The sequence below is a fragment of the Salvelinus sp. IW2-2015 genome, unplaced genomic scaffold (assembly GCF_002910315.2).
Source record: "Salvelinus sp. IW2-2015 unplaced genomic scaffold, ASM291031v2 Un_scaffold1601, whole genome shotgun sequence".
Lineage (NCBI taxonomy): Eukaryota > Metazoa > Chordata > Actinopteri > Salmoniformes > Salmonidae > Salvelinus > Salvelinus sp. IW2-2015.
In genome coordinates this window covers 68,231-74,230 of record NW_019943023.1, presented here as the reverse complement: position 1 = coordinate 74,230, position 6,000 = coordinate 68,231, and the positions used below count along the sequence as shown (strand labels likewise).

Here is a 6,000-nt window from a genome sequence, read left to right as displayed (position 1 = left end):
CTTTTGGTAATGGAAAGGAAGAGAGAGAGGGTCTGGGAGAGAGATAGCTAGCTTGGTAATGGAAAGGAGAGAGAGAGGGTCTGGGGCAGATAGCTAGCTTGTAATGATGGAGAGAGAGAGGGTCTGGGACAGATAGCTAGCTTAGTAATGAAAGGAGGAGATATGGTCTGGAGGAGAGATAGCTAGCTTAGTAATGGAAATGAAGAGAGAGGGTCTGGGGAGAGAATAGCTAGCTTAGTAATGGAAATGAGAGAGAGGGTCTGGGGAGTGATAGCTAGCTTTTATAAAAGGAGAGAGAGAGGGTCTGGGGAGAGATAGCTAGCTTAGTAATGGAAAGGAGAGGAGAGAGGGTCTGGGGACAGATAGCTAGCTTAGTAATGGAAGGAGGAGATATGGTCGGGAGGAGAGATAGCTAGCTTAGTAATGGAAATGAGAGAGAGGGTCTGGGGAGAGATAGCTAGCTTAGTAATGGAAATGAGAGAGAGGTCTGGGGAGTGATAGCTAGCTTAGTAATGGAAATGAGAGAGAGGGTCTGGGGAGAGATAGCTAGCTTAGTAATGAAAGAGAGAGAGGGTCTGGGGAGTGATAGCTAGCTTAGTAATGGAAATGAGAGAGAGGGTCTGGGGAGTGATAACTAGCTTAGTAATGGAAATGAGAGAGAGGGTCTGGGGAGATATAGCTAGCTTAGTAATGGAATGGAGAGAGAGGGTCTGGGAGTGATAACTAGCTTAGTAATGGAAAAGAGATAATAAACCTGTTGATGACACTGCAGATATGTGACAGTCATTACTCATATTTGAATTTAAAATACATACAATTAAACGAGATGAAAGCGTTGTGTCCAAAGATAAATGGGATGTACTCAATGTGCATTTACTAAACAATGTACTAACAATGACTAAACTGTATTGTGAATGTATGTTGTTGTGTCTCCAGCCGCAGCAGTGGGGACTACGCGAGCCAGACCCAGTCAAATACAGCACCAGCAAAGCCAACCAGAACCACCCCCACCTGTAGCACTCACAGCCCTACAAACACAGCAGATGACACTACAACAACAGCAGAACGGTAACACACACACACACACAACACCACACACACACACACACACACACACACACACACACACACACCACACACACACACACACACACACACACACACACACACCACACATACACATACACACACATCCAGCTGGTATTGCTAAATAGTCCTGGTTATTGCTAAATACATTGCCATGCTAACAGCCAGTCGTTTTCATTTCCTATAATTGTAAACCCTGGTTTCAGAGCTCTCTGCTGTGTGTTGAGATGTGTTTTCCCCCTGGTGGGTTACGATGGGACACATGACCAGTGATATAATGTTCCCAGGCAGAAAGACACAGATAGGCCTATTAGCCCAGCTGTACTGCTGGAAGAACAGAGAGGCAGCCAGAAATAGCTCTCTCACTGAGCTATTGTAATTTCTCTCTATATATCCACTATCCTGGAGGGTGGGCTTCACTTTTATTGCAATGTTATTGAATGTGTTGCTTAGCGCTCATGCTTTTGATCTTTTGCTTGTCTTGTGCATTTGCCTCTAAAGAGCGTTGAAGTGTATTGAAAAAGGACAGACGTACCGTGGATCACTATTATACATTTGTACTAGATTATTTTTGATTATTGTCTTCCCTGAACTGTTCAGCGCGGCGGAAAATCCAACTGTGTGAAGGAGGTGGAGAAACTACAGGAGAAGAGAGAGAGGAGGAGAACTACAACAACAGGAGCTGAGAGAGAAGAAAGCACAGGCAGGGTCACACACACAAACACACACCGTACAAACACACACACACACACACACACACACACACACACACACACACACACACACACACCACACACACACACACACACACACACACACACACACACACACACACACACACACACACACACACACACACACCTTTAACCGTGTGCCATTCTCTCCCAGGAGGTAGATGTAACTGTACCAAACTATGAGATCATGTGTATGATCAGAGACTTCAGAGCCAGTCTTGACTACAGGCCTCTAACCACTGCTGATCTGGTATGTATATATCTAAATCTGATCTGTCTCCTGGTCTAGTTAGCTGTAGATCTACTTTCATAGATAGAGTGGTGACACGTCTTCATTCGCCTCTAACTGAATCACATCTTGTACGTATGATATTGTTTCACCTTTCAGATCGATGAGGAGCACAGGATATGTGTGTGTGTACGAGCACGGCCCCTCAATAAAAAAGGTGAGTATCAGAATTTCATAAATCGAACACAGGCACACCAACTGTTTCATGATCAGATGGTCTTTTACATGCAGAGATTTAACAGCATCGTAAGCATCACACTCCTCTCTCTTTCACTTGAAAACATTCTTTCTATTTCAAAAGTGGGTTATTCAGAAGTCCTTTTCACCTCACCCCTCAGAGTTGACTATGAAGGACCTGGATGTGATCACCATCCCCAGTAAGGACGTGGTGATGGTCCATGAACCCAAGCAGAAGGTGGACCTGACCAGGTACCTGGAGAACCAGACCTTCCGCTTCGACTACGCCTTTGACGACAGCACCGACAACGACATGGTCTACAGGTACGTTTCAAGAACAAAAAGAATCGTGTGAACTGGGCCAAATTCTTGTGTGTATGAGTCAAATCTTCCATTGAGATAAACGCATCCTTTATTCCAAAGTACACTACCGGTCAAAAGTTTTACAACACCTCATTCAAGGGTTTTTTTTAAATATTTTTTTTACAATTTTCTACATTGTGAGAGACAGTTTCATCATAGTACTTGATGGTTTTTGCAACTGCACTTGAAGAAGGTAATGATGGACTGTTGTTTCTCTTTGATTATTTGAGCTGTTCTTGCCATAATATGGACTTGGTCTTTTACCAAATAGGGCTATCTTCTGTATACCCCCCCTACCTTGTCACAACACAACTGATTGGCTCAAACGCATTAAGAAGGAAAGAAATTCCACAAATTGAAATGCCTTCCAGGTGACTACCTCATGAATCTGGCTGAGAGAATGCCAAGAGTGTGCAAATGTGTCATCAAGGCAAAGGGTGGCTATTTGAAGAATCTCAAATATAAAATATATTTTGATTTGTTTAACACTTTTTTGGTTACTTCATGATTCCATGTGTTATTTCATAGTTTTGATGTCTTCACTATTATTCTACAATGTAGAAAATAGGAAAAATAAAGAAAAACCCTTGAATGAGTAGGTGTTCTAAAACTTTTGACTGGTAGTGTATAATACTGTAATTTTACATGATCTTTACTGTGATTTGGTTGACCTATTTAAAGCATTTCTTCCCTCGTTCCCAAGGTTCACCGCCCGGCCACTGGTTGAGACCATCTTTGAGAGGGGCATGGCCACCTGCTTCGCCTATGGACAGACAGGAAGTGGGAAAACACATGTGAGTTGAACACTTTCAGTGTGTGTTAGCTTTTTAATGCTAAGGCCTTACAAAGTTTATTTACTGTTTAACGGATTTCATTTTTTGAGAAGTGAGGCGAGCTAATAAAAGATAATAACAAATTAAAATGAAATACTATTTGAACCACTTACAAAAATACTAAACAACCTTTAGTACAACAAAAGATTTGCCACTTTTGGTTTAATAGTTTTGGAATGACAGTCACAGGGACTAAAGTTTGGGTCCTGGACATGTTACCCCTTTTATACCCCTTAAATACATGTATTTATTTATTTTATTTAACCTTTATTTAACTAGGCAAGTCAGTTAAGAACAAATTCTTATTTACAACGACGGCCTACCAAAAGGCTGGGATTAAAAATAAACGCTACATAAAGAGAGACCTAAGACAACAACATAACAAGGCAGCAACACATGACAACACAGCATGGTAGCAACACAACATGGCAGCAGCACAACATGGTAGCAGCTCAAAACATGGTACAAACATTATTTTCGCACAGACAAAAGCACAAAGGGCAAGAAGGTAGAGACAACAATACATCACGCAAATCAGCCACAACTGTCAGTAAGAGTGTTCATGATTGAGTCTTTGAATGAAGAGATTGAGATAAAACTGTCCAGTTTGAGTGTTTGCTGCAGCTTGTTCCAGGGGCTGCAGCGAACTGAAAAGACGAGCGACCCAGGGATGTGTGCGCTTTGGGGACCTTCAACAGAATGTGACAGTCAGAACGGGTGTTGTATGTGGAGGATGACGGCTGCAGTAGATATCTCAGATAGGGGGAGGGAGGCCTAAGAGGGTTTTATAAATAAGCATCAACCAGTGGGTCTTGCGACGGGTATTCAGAGATGACCAGTTTACAGAAGAGTATAGAGTGCAGTGATGTGTCCTATAAGGAGCATTGGTGGCAAATCTGATGGCCGAATGGTAAAGAATTGCTGTCAGGAGTTGGATATGTCCCGGCTGAGTTTTAGACATTTTCTCGAGACATAGTTTTTTATAACGGATGTGCTAGCTGAAATATATAGCAGTCTACTAAAGGCATCTGCTTCAGCTTCTATTCATCTTGAAGTCTTTATTCAACACTTCTTCATTTTTGTTTTTATGTGAAGCTGGGCTTACCTGCAGTCAGATGACCAAATCGCACTCTAGTGGCCTCATGGCCTCAAAGTCCATGGAGAATAAGAACACCTCCTCCCAGCTGCCCACTGCACTGAGGATAGGAAACACTGTCACCACCTATACATTTTTCTACGGCTGGCCACCTAAGCATTTTTCTACGGCTAGCCATGCTTTCCATCTGGCTACCCCTACCCCGGTCAACAGCACTGCACCCCCCACAGCAACTCGCCCAAGCCTTCCCCATTTCTCCTTCTCCCAGCTGCAAAATCTGGACCCCTACAAATCAGCCGGGCTAGACAATCTGGACCCTTTCTTTCTAAAATTTTCTGCCGAAATTGTTGCAACCCCTATTACTAGCCTGTTCAACCTCTCTTTCGTATCGTCTGAGATTCACAGAGATTGGAAAGCAGCTGCGGTCATCCCCCTCTTCAAAGGGGGGGACACTCTTGACCCAAACTGCTACAGACCTATATCTATCCTACCCTGCCTTTCTACGGTCTTCGAAAGCCAAGTCAACAAACAGATTACCGACCATTTCGAATCCCACCATACCTTCTCCGCTATGCAATCTGGTTTCAGAGCTGGTCATGGGTGCACCTCAGCTACGCTCAAGGTCCTAAACGATATCTTAACCGCCATCGATAAGAAGCAATACTGTGCAGCCGTATTCATTGACCTGGCCAAGGCTTTCGACTCTGTCAATCACCACATCATCGGCAGACACGATAGCCTTGGTTTCTCAAATGATTGCCTCGCCTGGTTCACCAACTACTTCTCTGATAGAGTTCAGTGTGTCAAATCGGAGGGCCTGTTGTCCGGGCCTCTGGCAGTCTCTATGGGGGTGCCACAGGGTTCAATTCTTGGACCGACTCTCTTCTCTGTATACATCAATGATGTCGCTCTTGCTGCTGGTGAGTCTCTGATCCACCTCTACGCAGACGACACCATTCTGTATACTTCTGGCCCTTCTTTGGACACTGTGTTAACAACCCTCCAGACGAGCTTCAATGCCATACAACTCTCCTTCCGTGGCCTCCAATTGCTCTTAAATACAAGTAAAACTAAATGCATGCTCTTCAACCGATTGCTGCCCGCACCTGCCCGCCCGTCCAACATCACTACTCTGGACGGTTCTGACTTAGAATATGTGGACAACTACAAATACCTAGGTGTCTGGTTAGACTGTAAACTCTCCTTCCAGACTCACATTACGCATCTCCAATCCAAAATTAAATCTAGAATTGGCTTCCTATTTCGCAACAAAGCATCCTTCACTCATGCTGCCAAACATACCCTTTAAAAACTGACCATCCTACCGATCCTTGACTTCGGCGATGTCATTTACAAAATAGCCTCCAATACCCTACTCAATAAATTGAATGCAGTCTATCACAGTGCCATCCGTTTTGTCAC

At 43.6% G+C, this 6,000-nt stretch overlaps 1 pseudogene; it reads left to right on the top strand.

Moving 5' to 3' along the window:
• The window catches only part of LOC112071384 (kinesin-like protein KIF2A), a 33,201-nt pseudogene that overhangs the window by 19,759 nt on the left and 7,442 nt on the right, over positions 1 to 6,000 (top strand).